We start from the raw sequence: 18,677 nt of genomic DNA, 5'->3' as shown, positions 1-18,677 counted from the left end.
TCAGTCAAATCCTTTTTCTTCTGTCCATTTTCTCATCTCAATCCTGGAATCCTATTAAGCATAGACCTTAGTGCACAATTTTCCTAAAGAAAAGGGTAGATTTTGCCGTCCCTCCCAGACCTATTCTGTACTCTTTTTTCCAGGGGGGTCTTGTGCCCTTTGAGGATGTGGCTCTTTATTTCTCTGAGGACGAATGGTCTCAGCTGGATCCTCACCAAAAAGATCTGCATTGGGAAGTCATGCTGGAAAATTACAGAAACACGGCTTCTTTAGGTAAGATTTTCTCTTCTCCAGGCAGGGTTTGGGAAGACATGATGTGGTTAGATGCCATTGGCTGTCTCTTACTTAAATATCTCCAAATAAAGGTAATCTCTTGAGAGGGAGAAGGAAAAGATATGCTGTTTTGCTGCTCCTAGTATGGAAGGAGATCAATGGATTTCTGCTTAGAGGAATCCTGTGCCATTTGTCAACTGTTGAGTTTTTCTATTTCGATTTAAACCTGTCAGTGATAAAGTAATTCCTTGGTTTCAGGTAATGCTAAACTCTGTTACCGAGATTTCATATTATTTGGCCCAGGTGTTCCAAATATGAAGGATTGCAATTCAATTAATTATTTTGGCTTAATAGACTTTGCTTCCATTTCATTTCTATCCCGAGTCTTGGAATTAGGGCATTTTTATTTCAAAGTTAATTCTCAGAGGGCTCTTCCGGAATTGGCCCACCTCCAATAAATGTTAGGTTTTCTACAAATGCTTTATGGGATGTTTCTCCTTTTTTCTTAACATTGCTAACATTTTTATTCCTCTTTTCCTTTAAAGGTTATAGTGGACAAGGGTATAAAGAGTCGAATGAATCATTCCAAAAGTACAGACTTGGGAACGGAACAGAGAAGCCTGAAAATCAAATGGAACAACATAGGCAGAAGAAAAACCCAACAAATAATTGGAATAAGGAAATGTCATCTTCAGTTGATGCTCAGTTGCAAAGCTTTCTTGACCAACCAGGAAAAATAGAGAAAAAATATATTAGGAAAGGCGCAGGACTATTCAAAGACATATTAGAGGTAAATGAATATTATCCAACTGAACCCAAACCAGAAGACTATATATGCAAAGACAGTGGAAAAAATTACAGTGGGACATTCACTCATTCTAGAGAAAGAGTGATATCTGAGAAAGGGATGCACGTAGGAGAGAAGCCATACAAATGCATGGAGTGTGGAAAGGGCTTCAGAACAAGCAGTAAACTTACATCCCATCTAAGGATCCACACAGGGGAGAAGCCATACAAATGCATGGAGTGTGGAAAGAGCTTCAGAAGAAGCAATGATCTTACATGCCATCAAAGGATCCACACAGGGGAGAAGCCATACAAATGCATGGAGTGTGGAAAGAGCTTCAGAATAAGCAGCGATCTTACATACCATCAAAAGATCCACACAGGGGAGAAGCCATACAAATGCACGGAGTGTGGAAAGGACTTCAGACAAAGCAGTAAACTTACATCCCATCTAAGGATCCACACAGGGGAGAAGCCATACAAATGCATGGAGTGTGGAAAGGGCTTCAGAATAAGCAATGATCTTACACGCCATCAAAGGATCCACACAGGGGAGAAGCCATACAAATGCATGGAGTGTGGAAAGAGCTTCAGAATAAGCAATGATCTTACACACCATCAAAGGATCCACACAGGGGAGAAACCATATAAATGCACGGAGTGTGGAAAGGACTTCAGACAAAGCAGCAATCTTACCTCCCATCTAAGGATCCACACAGGGGAGAAGCCATACAAATGCATGGAGTGTGGAAAGGGCTTCAGAATAAGCAATGATCTTACACGCCATCAAAGGATCCACACAGGGGAGAAACCATATAAATGCATGGAGTGTGGAAAGGGCTTCAGCCAATATACTAATCTTATTTCACATCAAAGGATCCACACAGGGGAGAAGCCATATAAATGCATGGAGTGTGGAAAGGACTTTAGTAAGAATGGTCATCTTACCCGCCATCACAAAATCCACACAGGGGAGAAGCCATAAATTGTATGGAGTGTGGAAGGAGCTTTAGGCAAAATACTCATCTTATTTCACATCAAAGGATCCACACAGGGGAGAAGCCATATAAATATAGGGAGTGTTGAAAGGGGTTTAGCCAACAGACTAGTCGTAATTCCCATCGAAGGAACCACACAGGGGAGAAGCCATATACACGGAGTATGGAAAGGGTTTTAGTTCCAACAGTTATCTTACTTCTCATAGAAGGATCCACACAGGGGAGTGTTGTGGTTGGCTCATGGCCAGCTCCTCTGATAACAGATTTTGACCCCGATGAGCCGTGTCTGTCGGAGCATCGGAGACCTGTGTGGCTCTCGGAGGGTTCAGATGGTGAGGGGAAGGAGAGATGGAAGGTAAAAGTGCTGGAGAGGTAGAGGTGGAGGCCCCTGCAGTGTCTGTGGAACCCCCAGTTAGAGCCTCATGTGGGTCAGATGAGGAGGGGGTGGTTAATGGCCCCATTCTCCATGTCTGAGTGCACAGGATTATGGGACAACATGAGCAGCTGCGCAGATGCAGAAGATCTTAATCACAGCTGGGAGTAATTGGGGAATCCTGGAGCAGGCGTAAAAGAGGAGTCTTTGTGGGAGAACCTTTTGCAGGAGTTTTCATTTGTGGTTTAAAAGACAATGAAACGGATCTGGGTTTCCCTCTCTAAACCAACATGTTGCATCCATGGAAAACAGCCCAGTTTTTGGACACCTTTGTTCTGAAAGACTGTAGCTATTGAACAATAGAGTGAATTCCTTTGCTGCAGCTCAGTTTGGAGGCATTCTTCACAAACCTTCTGCTGTTTGGGACATTCATTATCGGCTTGGCAGATAATGCTGAACCTTTGGTCATAAAGCTGCTCCGAGTCTTCGAAGACGGGCGGCATACATAATTAATTAATTAATTAATTAATAAAAAGACATTCTTCACCCTATTTATAAAGCAATATATTTTGTGTTTCAGAAACTTCCACTCTCTGTGTGTGTTTTTGTCTTTATCTGCTGCTCAACCAGTGTCAGGCAGAACAGGGAGTAGCCATATGACAGCAGAGAGTATGGCAAGACTTTTACTTACAGGAATCAACTGGTTGGTAATAAAAGGATCTACACAGAGAGAAACCCATACAAATCCTTGGCGTGCAGAAAGGATTTCAGAGAAACTAGTAGTCTTTCTTCCCATAGGATGAGGTCATGTAAGTGCATGGACTGTGGAGAGAGAGCGACAGGAGCAGGAATGATGTAATTCCCCGTACAGAGATACATTTGGTTAAGAATCTATGTTAATTCTAGATTTAATTTGTTAAATCCCAGGATTTTCTTTTCAAGAGTTTCCTGCCACTCAGTTGTTTCTTCCCACTTCATTACACACAAAGTGTTTAAAATGTCCTTCTTCTGATATTTTTTAATAAGCAGTGTAAGCCTTCCAAATAACATCTGAGACATAAAACAGAGTCCAGACCTTGGCCTTCTTCAAAGCTCCAATTTATTGTCAGAGTCATGTTGGTTACGTACTGTAGTTAAACCAGTACTAACTTTTCCTACAGTTTCCCACCAGGTTAAGGTTCATATAATCAGGATTAGGCTACTACCCAGTAGTCGAACCTCGAGGTGATGAGGGCATGAGTGACTGTGAGCAGTGACTCCCTGTCCCAATAGGGCCGCAACTGATGCACCAGGTGAACCTGGGCAAATGCCCTCCTCACCACAACCGAAACATGGTGCTTTAATGTTAGCTATGGATCGAGCAGGACGCCCAACTTGCAGACCCTCTCCAAGGGAGTCAATAATACCCCCCCCCCCGCAGGGTTTGGGACATTTGTTATCTGCTTGGTAGATAACCCTGACCCTTTTCTCATAAAAAGACATTCTTCTGCCATCATTGCGGCTCTCATTCAATTTGTAAAGCAATATATTTTTTCTTTCAGAAACCTTCAGTCTGTGTGTGTGTTTTTGTCTTCCTTGATGCTTAACCGCTGTCAAGCAGAACAGGGAGTAGCCATATGACAGCAGAGAGTATGGCAAGACTTTTACTTACAGGAATCAACTGGCTGGTAATGAAAAGATCTACACAGATTTCAGACAGACTAGTAGTCTTTCTTCCCATAGGAACATCCATGAAAGGAGGAAGTCATGTAAGCGCATGGACTGTGGGGTGATGACTCTGATGCTGCTTATTTAAAAAAATGTCAGAAAAGGACATTTTAAACATTTTGTAATGAAGTGGAAAGAAACAACTGAGTGGCAGGAAACTCCTGAAAAGAAAATCCATGGATTTAATAAATCTAGAATTAAAATAGACTTTTAACCAAATGTATCTCTGTATGGGGAATTACCTTATTCCTGCTCCTGTCACTCTCTCCCCACAGTCCATGCAAATAGAGAATATTTAGAATTTCCCCTTTTTTTCTTTTCTCAAATTTCTGTTTTTCTCTCGCTTTAATCTCCCTTTTTCTTTCTCTCGGGCTGCACGATTGGGGTGGGGACTGATGGAGCACTCGGGCCGATCAAGGCTGCCCCACGGGCTTTCTCCAGCATCTGGATACACAGAGCACTGACACACGCCTCCTTTTCCTCAGCTGCCTCCACGCGCCCTATATCACTTGCCCAGCGGTAGGCGTTTCTCGCGGGGGTCCCTCCCGGCAGCGCCCTCATTTCGGAGAATATTCTCTATTTTCAATCAATTAAAAATCATTAATATCATTAATCTCCCCAACAATTCTAAATTCAATTCCATTTATGCATTAATCCAAATCAGTATCACCTACTACATACAGTATGGATAATAAAACAGAAAACTCGGGGCGGCTCACAACAATAATAAACAATGTACAAATCCAATATTTAAAAAACAATTTAAAAACACTGATAATAAAATAATCACACAACCCAATCAAACCAATCAAACCATACATAAGCCAAGTAGTTGGGGGAGGTGTCAATTTCCCCATGCCTGGCGGCAAAGGTGAGTTTTCAACAACTTACCAAAGGCGAGGAGGGTGGGGGCAGTTCTGATCTCTGGGGGAAGTTGGTTCCAGAGGGCCGGGGCTGCCACAGAGAAGGCTCTTCCCCTGGGCCCTGCCAGACGACATTGCTTAGTCCAGTGTTTCCCAACCTTTTTGGAGCCGCGGCACATTTTTCATATTTTCAAAATCCTGGGGAACATTGAGGGGGGGGGGCGCTAAAAAAGTTTGGACAAAAAAAATCTCTTTTCCTCCCTTTCGCTCTATTTCTCTCTCCCTCTTTCTCTCTCTTCCTTCCTTTCTCCATCCCTCTTTCTTTCTCTCTTCCTTCCTCTCTTTCTGTCTCCTCCTTCCTCTCTCATCTCTCTTTCCTTCCTCTCCCTCCCTTTCTCTCTTTCCTTTCTCTCCCTTTCTGTCTATCCTTTCTATCTCTCACCCCTTCTCCCTCTTTCATTCCCTTTCTCTCCCTCCCTTTCTCTCTCATTCCTTTCTCTCCCTCTTTCCTTTCTATCTCTCTTTTTCTCCCTCCTTCATATCTTCTTTCTCTCCCCCCTTCCTCCCTCTTTCCTTTCTCCCCCTCCCTTTCTCTTCCTTTTTCTCTATCCTTTCTACTTCTTACTCTTTCTTTCTCTCCCTCCTTCATTCAATTTTCTCTCCCTCCCTTTCTCTCTCTTTCCTTTCTCTCCCTCCCTTGTTCTCCCCTGGGGCTGCCTGTGCCTGCCCTGCACCACCCAACACGGACGGACAACCCCCGGTCGTCGGTTCGTGGCCCCCCCCCCCCCACACGGAGGGAGATCAGCCACTGGGGGGAAATCGGGCTGGTGGGGGCGGCGAATCCACCTCCTCACCCGGGTGGAGGGAGATCGGGCTGGCGAGGGTGGTGGATCCGCGTCCCCAGCCGCGCGGAGGGAAATCGGGCAGGCGGGCGGGTGGCCGCGGCTCCCTGCGCGCCCCTGGAAAAGGGCGCGCGGGGGGGCATTTTGGGGTGCGTTGGCGTGCGCATCCTACAGGGAACGGTGCCCGGGGCCGCTGCAGCCGGCAGCCTGTTTCCACTGCCATTGCCCTCCCGCCGGGCCCCAAAGGACAATTGTTGCCACCCCCGCCAGGAAAGCTCCAACTGGGCGGGGTGCTGCCGGTGGCTCTGCCCTGGAGCTCTTGCTCGCCGCTGCCATCCCCCAGCAACTGCCCGGGGCCGCTGCAGCCGCCACCCCGCCACCCCCCCCGCTCCCACTGCCAGTGCCCTCCCGCCGGGCCCCAAAGGACACTTGCCGCCGACGCCAAGGAAGGCGGGAAAAAGGTGCGAAGAATGAAGCTCTCCTTCTTCCTGCCTTCCTTCTTTGGGGCCCAGCAGGAGAGCGCCAGAAACCGCGGCATCGGGCAGGAGCCGGGAGGTCGGAGGCACCGGCAGCGCCCCGCCCATCTGGAGCTTCCCTAGCTTGGCGGCACACCTGGCGGTGTCTCGCGGCACACTAGTGTGCCGCGGCACACCGGTTGGGAAACGCTGGCTTAGTCGACGGGACCCAGAGAAGGCCAATTCTGTGGGACCTAATCGGCCGCTGGGATTCGTGCGGCAGAAGGCGGTCCCGGAGGTATTCTGGTCCAATGCCATGTAGGGCTTTATAGGTCATAACCAACACTTTGAATTGTGACTGGAAACTGATCGGCAGCCAGTGCAGACCACGGAGTGTTGATGAGACATGGGAGTATCTGGGAAGGCCCATGATTGCTCTCGCGGCCGCATTGTGAGCGATCTGAAGTTTCCGAACACTTTTCAAAGGTAGCCCCATTTGAGCAATAATAACTGTCTTACTCAGGGGATAGAAACGTTGGCCTCCATTGTGGTTAGAGCAGAGGTTGAGGATTATCTGTCTGACCAGTGCACTCTTTTAGAAGCAGATCAGCAGATCAGGAGTCCATTTTGAAGCTCCACAGAAAATATCTAGGGCGGAAGGCAGGTTGTTCTCGACTTACAATAGTCTATTTACTGACCATTCAAAGTTAAAACGGTCTTGAAAAAGGTGACCAATGGACCCTTTTCACACTCAGGACCTTTGCGGCAGCCCGATGATCACAGGATCAAAACTTTACTGCTGTTTCATATGGCAAAACTCTATTTTCTGGCTGCAACACGTCAGGTAAGGATGACCATTATAACATTTTCTTGCTTGAAGTCAAAAATAATTATTAAACTATACAAACCATTAATAATCACCAACACCAGGAAAAACAAATTACCCATATCAATAAGGAAGATACAATCCCCAAAAAAATCTGTCTAGGGAAAAAACAAGACTGGCTACGTAGCTAACTATAAAAACCTTAGACTGTCTACTGTTGACCTCACCCCATTGCAAAGAGGTCTGTAAGGGGCGTGCATAAGGGCACCAGAGTGCCTAGCCTCCCTGTCCTGATGTTCCCTTTTATTTATATTCATTACATGCATTCAAATCATGTGTATTCTCATTTTTCTTATCCAATAAATAAAATAAAATCCATGTTTTTCACCAGTTGTTTCAACTCCTACCCTCAAAACGTCGCTACAGAGCACTGCACACCAAGACAACTAGACACAAGAACAGTTTTTTTCCAAACGCCATCACTCTACTAAACAAATAATTCCCTCAACACTGTCAGACTTTCTACTAAATCTGCACTTCTATTCTACTAGTTTTTCTCATCATTCCTTTCACCCATTTCCTCCCATGTTGACTGTATGACTGTAACTTGTTGCTTATATCCTAAGATTTTTATTAATATTGCTTCTTCATTGCTTATTTGACTCCTATGACAATCATTAAGTGTTGTACCACATGATTCTTGACAAATGTATATTTTATTTTATGTACGCTGAGAGCATGTGCACCAAGACAAATGCCTTGTGTGTCCAATCACACTTGGCCAATAAAAATTCTATTCTATTCTATTCTATTCTATTCTATTAAACCACTGGAGGGCGATAGGTGGATTCCAGAGGAGGGTGAGAAGGGAGTGACATTCTTAATCTTGCCTCTCTAGGACTCTGCACTCTCTCTGGTTAACCCTTTGAGTTTTGCAGGAGGTACAACTGGAAGAAAGTCTTGAAGGGAAAGGAAGAGATCCAGCAGTGGTCCTGGGTGACTAGTGGATGTTTTCCCATTCAGAGGGAGGCAGGAGGTTCTCACACTGAAGAAGTAAGAGATATTGATGTATGTATTTATGTATGTATTTATTTATTTATTATTAAGTGCCCTAGAGTGCCTTCCGTCCCCTGTCCTATTGCTCTCCTATATCTCCTATACCTTTCTCCTATTCCTATATCTCTTCTGCTATTCTTTCATTGATATGTTCTATTACTGTATCTTCTTTTCTATTCTTTCATAGATATATTTTACTATGAGTATCTCCTCTATAACCTTCATCGTGTATTTTACTATGTGTTTTTATATATATATAAAATATTTTTATATATATATAGCCTATAGAACTGACTATTGGCCTGAGAAGTATTCCTTCTTTGTGTATTTTTGGAAGGCCATAGAGTTTTGGACATATGGAAGATTTTTCTCTGGGGATGATTTTTTGCTGGATTTCTTCGCTGATGGGAGAGGCCTTGATTTTAGATTTGGTGGTTTTTTCTAGGTAGGTGGTAGGATCTGTGCTTAGGAGTTTGTAGGCCGGGTTTTGTAGTAGATTTGTCATTTTTTCTTTGTAGTCTGCTGTGTTCATTACTATAGTGGAGTTTCCTTTATCTGCTGGGAGGATTATTATTTCCTGGTTTTTCTTCAGATTGATAAGTGCATCTCTTTCTTCCTGTTGTATGTTGCTTTTAGTCAGTTCTATAGGCTCCCCTCTACAAAACCTTGCCAAATTTTTAGCCAAATACCTTCAACCATATACAGAAACTATTACCTCATATGTTCAAAATTCATTCCACTTTATACAAATAATTAAAAAACAAAACCTACAACCCGATGACCTACTTGTAAGTTTCGATGTCGTGTCCCTGTTCACACAAATACCTATTAAAGAAGCCTTGACAGCTATCCAGGACAAACACAAACCCCCCAAATATATCCTAGACCTTACCAACCACTGCCTGACCAATACATACTTCATCTATAATGAACAAAGATATAAACAGATAGAGGGAGCCCCCATGGGATCACCTCTATCACCTGTCATAGCCAACCTCTATATGGAATATTTCGAAAATAATGCTTTAGAGCAAGCCAAATACAAACCCAAACTTTGGCTGAGATATGTTGATGATACCTTTGTAATTTGGCCACATGGTAAAGAAAAACTAGACAATTTCCTCACACATCTCAACAGCCTACACCCCAAAATACAGTTTACTATGGAAACAGAAATCAATGATCAACTTCCCTTTCTAGATGTACTGGTCTATAAAAAACCCAATGGCAGCCTAGGACATACTATCTACCAAAAGAAAACCCATACCAACCGTTATCTAAATGCACACTCACACCACCACCCCGCACAAATCACCTCAGTGGCCAAAACTCTCATCACCAGAACCAAACGCTTAGCTGACCATGAGCACTTAAAAACTGAATTGAACAAACTCAAAGATGTACTAATTTCTAATGGATTCAAAGAGAAAACAATAACAAACCTAATCAATAAAGAGACACCCCCCAAAAAACAAGATCAAGAACAGGACAATGGCACCACCATCCTTCCTTACATCAAAGGCACCACGGATAAAATTAGTAAAATTCTGCACAAACATAACATCAAAACCTCATTTTGCACTAACCAAAAAATATCTAATATCCTAAGGAGCCCCAAAGATAAAATCCAATTGGAATACCAAGGAATCTATGAAATCCCTTGCAAAACATGTGCAGCCACATACATTGGACAAACTAACCGAAGAGTGAGCCAACGCATAGCAGAACATGTGAATGCAGTCAAAAAACAAGAAAAGACCTCCTCCCTTGTCCAGCACATTAAAAAAACAGGGCACGAAATTGACTTTGAAAAAACTAAATTACTCCACAAAACAGAGAATTTATATAGAAGAATTTCTCTAGAAGCTATCGAAATTGAGAGAAGACCCCTTTGTCTAAATAAAAGAGATGATACCTCCCGCCTGCCAGAGATTTGGAAACCAGCCTTAAACAAAATAAACACTTCATAATAATCAGCATGTCAATCCTTCTAATAATTATGATTTTAGAATTTTATATTTGGAAATCAGCCTTAAACAAAACACCTCAAAAAAATCTCCATATCATTCCTTCTAATAACTATGATTACACCAACCAATCAGATCACTGAAACGTGGTCACCCAATCTATTTGCTACATTCAAAGCAAATCTCCACCCCCACACTACATACTAGGAAGAAATGTCAGTTGCAAACATTCCATTTAAAACAACACAAAGATTGGAACTACAGCCTGAAGATGGTGAATGTGATTTCGCCGAAACGTCGCATAGACATGCAAAACATTACACAGGGCAAAACCCGAACTCAGAACAATCTACATATATATATATATATATATATATATATTTTTTCTTATGTGGCCAGCTGATGAGGCCTAATAAGGCCGAAATAGATCTATCCTGGTCTCCCTTAATTTTAAAATTCCAGCTATAAACATTTATCATATATATATATATATGTGTGTGTGTGTGTGTGTGTGTGTGTGTGTGTGTGTGTGTATATATATATAGTAGGTGTGTGTGTATGTGTATGTGTGTGTGTGTGTGTGTGTGTATATATATATATATATACACACACACACACACACACACACACACACACACCTACTAAAACCCTCATTGTGTATTGGACAAAATAAATAAATAAAATAAAATAAAAATATTTGGATTTATATGCTGCCCCTCATCCAGGTTCATTCTTCTGGGTCCCGAGAGTGGGAGAGCCCAGATCCCATGTGCCCCTGCCCCCCTTTCTATGCTCGTAACAAGCGGGGGGGGGGGGAGAAGCAGACTGCCAGAAAAGCTGTTTTGCCTCCAGTTGTGTTGTCCACAGAAAGAAATCCAGATCCCCAGGAAAAAGGAGGGTATTATGGGGGAGGCAGTCACACCCCACTTCCTGGGAAAAGCTGGGTAGGGGCAGAGGGCGAACTTACATGGCAAATCACAAGCAGGAAAGAAGAAAGGTTTTATAAAGAAGGAGATGCAGAAGATTGTGCCTGCATTCTTACTATGTGATGGATGAAACTAAAATCGGGCCTGGGTCCTCTGCAGTTCAATTTGTTTTAGGAGGTGTAGGAAGTTAACCCCAACCCGTCTCCTAGAAAAAATGAAATATCCTAGGAAATATTAAAAAGGCAGATTATATTGAATATCACAGGAAACATGATTTTAGGCAACAACAAAAAAGGACCCACTCTTAGTAGCCCCCACCTTTGTCAATGTGCCCATCAAGGAATGGCCCAGCTCACCTTTGTTAATAGATGGACTAATCTATTCTACATAACAATACAACTCCTGACAGAGCCATATGAGGAATTGCCCAAAGAGCTTTCATTCTACCATCACCCAGCAAAGGGCCAGCCAAACCCACACTCACAAACACAGCTTACATTGTTGCCCTTGCATGGCACCATGGGAATCCGACAGCCAATCAGTGCATTTCTGGCACAGAAGCAGGAGGCCCTCAGGACAGAGCCTCATAGAACATAAAACAAAGAACTTCCCAGAATTTCTCCCCCCACACATCTAACATCTGGAAACATGTGATCCACCTTCTCTGGACAGAAGCTCATGCCATGTGCTCCTGTCCACCATTAAACCTCCTTTCCAAGCAACATCCATGAATCCAGTTTCTTTTTCCCCACTTGGAACTTAATCCACAAGAATATTAAGGAGAGAAGCAATTTAGAACTAAGGAGAAAATTCCTGGCAATTAGAACAATGGATCAGTGGAACAACTTTTCTGCAGAGGTTGTGAACGCTCCAACACTGGAAGTTTTGAAGAAGATTGGATAACCATTTGTCTTAAGTGGCGGAGTGTCTCCTGCACAAGCAGGAGGTTGGACCAGAAGACCTCCAAGGTTCCTTCCACCTCTTTTGTTGTTATTATTATTATTATTTATTATTATTTCCAACAAAGGGTAAAGGAACCAGGAAATAATCCCAATCTACATTCCTTTAACCCTTGTGTTTCACACAAACTCACCACTTGCAGTTACTCTTTGGGCTTAAGGCAATCTTTTTGTGAACCTGCCTGCTTATAATAATGCAATTTGACTCTTAACAAGGAAGTCCTGAATAAAGGGAAATGGAACATCCTAAGCAAGACTCACTTCGTTGGCTTTCATTTTATGTGAACTTTCATGGTTTCTTAATGTGTTCTGGGATTGGCATGTTGTGTGAACCCTGATAGCAGGTGTAGGTGCAGTAGCATAATTGCTCTGGACTTGCACCGTGACTCAGAGCCACAGGAGCAAGCACACATCACCGTTCCACCTTAGCAGCCCACCTCTGCCTAAGAGCCAGGAGGAAGCAAGGGAGAAAGTAGAATCTCTAGTCTGCTTTGGGGGGAAACAGGAGTGAAGGAGAAAAACCGCCCTGAGTCTGAGAGGAGAAGCGCAGCCTATAAATCTAATAAATAAATAAATAATTATTATTTAATCATTATTTAATAATCTAATTAATAAAAGGACTGCTCCCATTGGCCCCTCATTTTACAGCTTCCCTACAAATAGGGAGCTGTCATCCTCCGTTGTTCCGACTTCTGCCTCACCTGTTTTGTTGCTGAATATACATTTCCTTGTTCCTGAAATGCCTCTCTGTGCTTTTCTTCAAGCTAGCCGACTCCAGGCTATCTAACTGTTATCCAATCTCTTCTTAAAAACTTCCAGTGTTGGAGCATTCACGACCTCTGGAGGCAAGGTGTTCCACTGATTAATTGTTCTATCAGAAACTTACTACCTAGTTCTAAGTTGCTTCTCTTCTTGATTAGTTTCCACCCATTGCTTCTTGTCCTGCCCTCAGGTGCTTTGGGGAATAGCTAGATTTCCTCTTCTTTGTGGCAACCCTGGAGATATTGGAACACTATTATCCTGTCTCCCCTAGTCCTTCTTTTCATCAACATAGACATACCCAGTTTAAAACAGTTCTTCACCTGTTTTATCCTCCAGTTTAATCCCCTTTATTGCTCTTTCATGCACTCCTTTTTAGGGTGTATATATATTTTCTTGGTTTTTAAAAATCACACCCTTCTTTGAGGGAGAGAGAAATAGAAAAACAACTGTTCTCAAATGCATTTATTCAGTGTTTTTCATCATAAATTTTAATGAGGGTCAAGTCCATAGTTTGCAACCCATACATAGAAACTAACTGCTCAGTGCCACTGTAATCCTCCAATAGCTCAGAAATATACTTCCTTCCAGGAGTAGGATTATTACTCAACTGTTAAATGCACCATTTTCTAATTCTTTATTTGGTTTTCGGTCTCAGATACCTAAACTGGAAGCGATTTCTACAGCATTTCATAGAGATAAAGTTCTCTTCAACAAAGAGTTTCTTCTCAGGCTAGATGAATGCTCCAGTGAATGAAAAAGCATTTGGAGAGTCTCAAGATTCCTTCAACCTATTTGCAATTGTGTAATTGGACAGAGAAAGAATGGAAAGCCATTTGGCATATGAGAGAACAGGAAAAAGCCCTTCTGGTTCTAAGTCTGGGAGGGAGGGGGAGATCTGGGGAAGATCTGGGCAGAAGATCTTGGAGGAGGAAACCATCGTTTCACAAGTTCATGCCTGGAAATTCAGGAGCCTCCAATATCAAGAGGATGAGGGTCCCCGAGGACTTTGCAGCCGACTCCATTCCTTTTGTAATCGATGGTTGAGACCAGAAAAGCACACAAAAGCGCAGATGCTGGACCTGGTTGTTCTGGAGCAGTTCCTGGCGCTTCTGCCCCTGCAGATGGAGAGCTGGGTGCGGGAGTGTGGAGCAGAGACCACCTCCCAGGCGGTGGCCCTGGTGGAAGGCTTCCTCCTGAGCCAGGCAGAGGAGGAGAAGGAGGAGCAGGTTGAGTGGCAGGTGAGATAATTTCATCTCAGGAGCCTCGAAGGAGTTTAGATGTAATCAACAATATTTTTGAAGTTTATGCTCCCCTGTCCAATTGTCTTTCCTTTATCTCATATATCATGTATATTTTCTTCCTTTCATATATCTTCTCCTCTATTTTTACATATTATCTTTATATATATATTACTTCGTGTCTATTCTCTTCCATATGTATCGTGTATTGGACAAATGAATAAATAAATAAAAAATTACCAGTTCTCTGACATTCATAACATTTCACTAATTCTTGAAGGACGTTGTTCCATTATCCAATCCTAGAAGAAAGATTTGGGAAACTTTTCTTTCTTCTTTTCCAACCTAACTGATGGACATTGGGTGCTTTCAGTTGGTGTTGAAAGAAGAGAACAAGAATCCATGTCATGGTTTATGTGGTCCTTTCATTCTTCTTCTTTTCTCTGGCTTATATTCCAAGCCCTTCACTGTGGAGAACAGAGGTCCTGAGGGAAGGAGGCATCAATCCGATGCCCCTAGGGAACTGTTTTTCTTGAGGCCTACTGAACATGACAAAAATCAAGGTACATGCACAGGTAATACAAGATTCTCTCATTCCCCATGGAGATCTCAGCTGGCTCATCTTCTCTATGTCTTTGCTATTATAGCACCTCTCCTGCTATTTTGTTAATTTTAATTTTATAATTCTGTGTCCCTCACAGGGGAGAATAGAGGGAAGCTGATTCTTCCTTATGGTGAAGATGAAATTATGGTTCAACCGCCAACTCAAGTAAGAGAAGGGAAATAATTTATTAGATTTGTTTTCTCCCTGGTTCTGTTTCTTTGTTTCCCGTTCAGCCAATGGCTGAGACTATTTGAAGCTTCCTTGCTATATGACGAGTTTTGTGTCTCTGGGTATTGATGGCACTTTACCAAATCCATCCAGAAGAAAATGCATCTTTTACTGAATGGCAACAAAAGATCTCATAAAAGCTGCCTAAAATATTTTTTCAGTCAAATCCTTTTTCTTCTGTCAATTTTCTCATCTCAATCCTGGAATCCTACTAAGCATAGACCTTAGTGCACAATTTTCCTAAAGAAAAGGGTAGATCTTGCCATCCCTCCCAGACCTATTCTGTACTCTTTTTTCCAGGGGGGTCTTGTGCCCTTTGAGGATGTGGCTGTTTATTTCTCTGAGGACGAGTGGTCTCAGCTGGATCCTCACCAAAAAGATCTGCATTGGGAAGTCATGCTGGAGAATTACAGAAACACGGCTTCCTTAGGTAAGATTTTCTATTCTCCAGGCAGAGTTCAGGAAGACATGATGTGGTTAGATGCCATTGGCTGTTTCTTATTTGAATTTCTCCAAATAAAGGTCATCCCTTGAGAGGGAGAAGGAAAAGATATGCTGTTTTGTTGCTCCTAGTATGGAAGGAGATCAATGGATTTCTGCTTAGAGGAATCCTGTGCCATTTGTCAACTGTTGAGTTTTTCTATTTTGATTTAAACCTGTCAGTGATAAAGTAATTCCTTGGTTTCAGGTAATGCTAAACTCTGTTACCGAGATTTCATATTATTTGGCCCAGGTGTTCCAAATATGAAGGATTGCAATTCAATTAATTATTTTGGCTTAATAGACTTTGCTTCCATTTCATTTCTATCCTGAGTCTTGGAATTACAGCATTTTGTTTCAAAGTTAATTCTCAGAGGGCTCTTCCGGAATTGGCCCACCCTCCAATAAATCTTAGGTTTTCTACAAATGCTTTATGGGATGTTTCTCCTTTTTTCTTAACCTTGCTAACATTTTTATTCCTCTTTTCCTTTAAAGGTTATAATGGGCAAGGGTATAAAGAGTCGAATGAACCATTCCAAAAGTACAGACTTGGGAACGGAACAGAGAAGCCTGAAAATCAAATGGAACAAAAAAGGCAGAAGAAAAACCCAACAAATAATTGGAATAAGGAAATGTCATCTTCAGTTGATGCTCAGTTGCAAAGCTTTCTTGACCAACCAGGAAAAATAGAGAAAAAATATATTAGGAAAGGCGCAGGACTATTCAAAGACACATTAGATGTAAATGAATATTATCCAACTGAACCCAAACCAGAAGACTATATATGCAAAGACAGTGGAAAAAATTACAGTGGGACATTCACTCATTCTAGAGAAAGAGTGATATCTGAGAAAGGGATGCACGTAGGAGAGAAGCCATACAAATGCATGGAGTGTGGAAAGGGCTTCAGAACAAGCAGTAAACTTACATCCCATCAATGGATCCACACAGGGGAGAAAGCATATAAATGCATGGAATGTGGAAAGGACTTCAGAACACGCAGTAAACTTACATCCCATCAATGGATCCACACAGGGGAGAAACCATATAAATGCATGGAGTGTGGGAAGGACTTCAGCAGATATAATAATCTTATTTCACATCAAAGGATCCACACAGGGGAGAAACCATATAAATGCATGGAGTGTGGAAAGGACTTTAATAAGAATGGTAATCTTTCCCTCCATCACAAGATCCATACAGGGGAGAAGCCATACAAATGCATGGAGTGTGGAAAGGGCTTCAGAACAAACAATGATCTTACACGCCATCAAAGGATCCACACAGGGGAAAAGCCATATAAATGCACGGAGTGTGGAAAGGGCTTCAGACAAAGCAATGATCTTAAACCCCATCAAAGGATCCACACAGGGGAAAAGCCATATAAATGCATGGAGTGTGGAAAGGTCTTCAGAAGAAGCAGTAATCTTACACGCCATCAAAGGATCCACACAGGGGAGAAGCCATACAAATGCATGGAGTGTGGAAAGGGCTTCAGAAGAAGCAGTGATCTTAAATCCCATCAAAGGATCCACACAGGGGAGAAGCCATATAAATGTAGGTAGTGTTGAAAGGGCTTTAGCCAACAGACTAGTCATAATTCCCATCAAAGGTCCCACACAGGGGAGAAGCCATATACACGGAGTATGGAAAGGGTTTTAGTTCCAACAGTTATCTTACTTCTCATAGAAGGATCCACACAGGGGAGAAACCGTATAAATGCATGGAGTGTGGAAAGGGCTTCAGCCGTCATACTAATCTTATTTCACATCAAAGGATCCACACGGGGGGAAGCCATTTAAATGCACGGAGTGTGGAAAGGGCTTTAGCCAACAGACTAGTCGTAATTCCCATCAAAGGTCCCACACAGGGGAGAAGCAGTATACACGGAGTATGGAAAGGGCTTTAGTTCCAACAGTTATCTTACTTCTCATAGAAGGATCCACACAGGGGAGTGTTGTGGTTGGCTCATGTCTAGCTCCTCTGATAACAGATTTTGACCCCGATGAGCTGTGTCCGTCGGAGCATCGGAGACCTGTGTGGCTCTCGGAGGGTTCAGATGGTGAGGGGGAAGGAGAGATGGAAGCTGAAGGTGCTGGAGAGGTAGAGGTGGAGGCCCCTGCAGTGTCTGTGGAACCCCCAGTTAGAGCCTCATCTGGGTCAGATGAGGAGGGGGTGGTTAATGGCCCCATTCTCAATGTCTGAGTGCGCAGGATTATGGGACAACATGAGCTGCTGCGCAGATGCAGAAGATCTTAATCACAGCTGGCAGTAATTGGGGAATCCTGGAGCAGGCGTAAAAGGGGAGTCTTTGTGGGAGAACCTTTTGCAGGAGTTTTCATTTGTGGTTTAAAAGACAATGAAACGGATTTGGGTTTCCCTCTCTAAACCAACATGTTGCATCCATGGAAAACAGCCCAGTTTTTGGACACTTTTGTTCTGAAAGACTGTAACTATTGAACAATAGAGTGAATTCCTTTGCTGCAGCTCAGTTTGGAGGCATTCTTCACAAACCTTGTGCTGTTTGGGACATTCGTTATTGGCTTGGCAGATAATCCTGAACCTTTGGTTATAAAGCTGCTCCGAGTCTTCGGAGAGGGGCGGCATACGTAATTAATTAATTAATAATAAAAAGACATTCTTCAGCCTATTTGTAAAGCAATATATTTTGTGTTTTGGAAACCTCCAGTCTCTGTGTGTGTTTTTGTCTTTATCTGCTGCTCAGCCAGTGTCAGGCAGAACAGTGAGTAGCCATATGACAGCAGAGAGTATGGCAAGACTTTTACTTACAGGAATCAACTGGCTGGTAATAAAAGGATCTACACAGAGAGAAACCCATACAAATCCTTGGCTTGCGGAAAGGATTTCAGACAAACTAGTAGTCTTACATAGGAGCATCCATAAAAGGATGAAGTCATGTAAGTGCATGGACTGTGGAGAGAGAGCGACAGGAGCAGGAATGATGTAATTCCCCGTACAGAGATACATTTGGTTATGAATCTATGTTAATTCTAGATTTAATTTGTTAAATCCTGGGATTTTCTTTTCAAGAGTTTCCTGCCACTCAGTTGTTTCTTCCCACTTCATTACACACAAAGTGTTTAAAATGTCCTTCTTCTGACATTTTCTAATAAGCAGTGTAAGCCTTCCAAATAACATCTGAGACATAAATCAGAGTCTAGACCTTGGCCTTCTTCAAAGCTCCAATTTATTGTCAGAGTCATGTTGGTTACGTACTGTAGTTAAACCAGTACTGTACTAACTTTTCCTACAGTTCCCCACCCAGGTTAAGGTTCATATAATCAGGATTAGGCTACTACCCAGTAGTGGAAAC

The 18,677-nt window shown here is 42.7% G+C and overlaps 1 protein-coding gene and 1 pseudogene across 1 annotated transcript in view; one reads left to right on the top strand and one right to left on the bottom strand.

Annotated features, from left to right (window-relative positions):
• The window catches only part of LOC139160334 (zinc finger protein 208-like), a 147,101-nt pseudogene that overhangs the window by 65,563 nt on the left and 62,861 nt on the right, over positions 1-18,677 (top strand).
• The window catches only part of LOC139160342 (zinc finger protein 737-like), a 97,057-nt gene that overhangs the window by 54,777 nt on the left and 23,603 nt on the right, over positions 1-18,677 (bottom strand). The window lies entirely within an intron of this gene.

Source organism: Erythrolamprus reginae, chromosome 2, assembly GCF_031021105.1.
Source record: "Erythrolamprus reginae isolate rEryReg1 chromosome 2, rEryReg1.hap1, whole genome shotgun sequence".
In the NCBI taxonomy this organism is placed as follows: Eukaryota; Metazoa; Chordata; class Lepidosauria; order Squamata; family Dipsadidae; genus Erythrolamprus; species Erythrolamprus reginae.
This window is presented reverse-complemented; position numbering and strand designations above follow the sequence as displayed.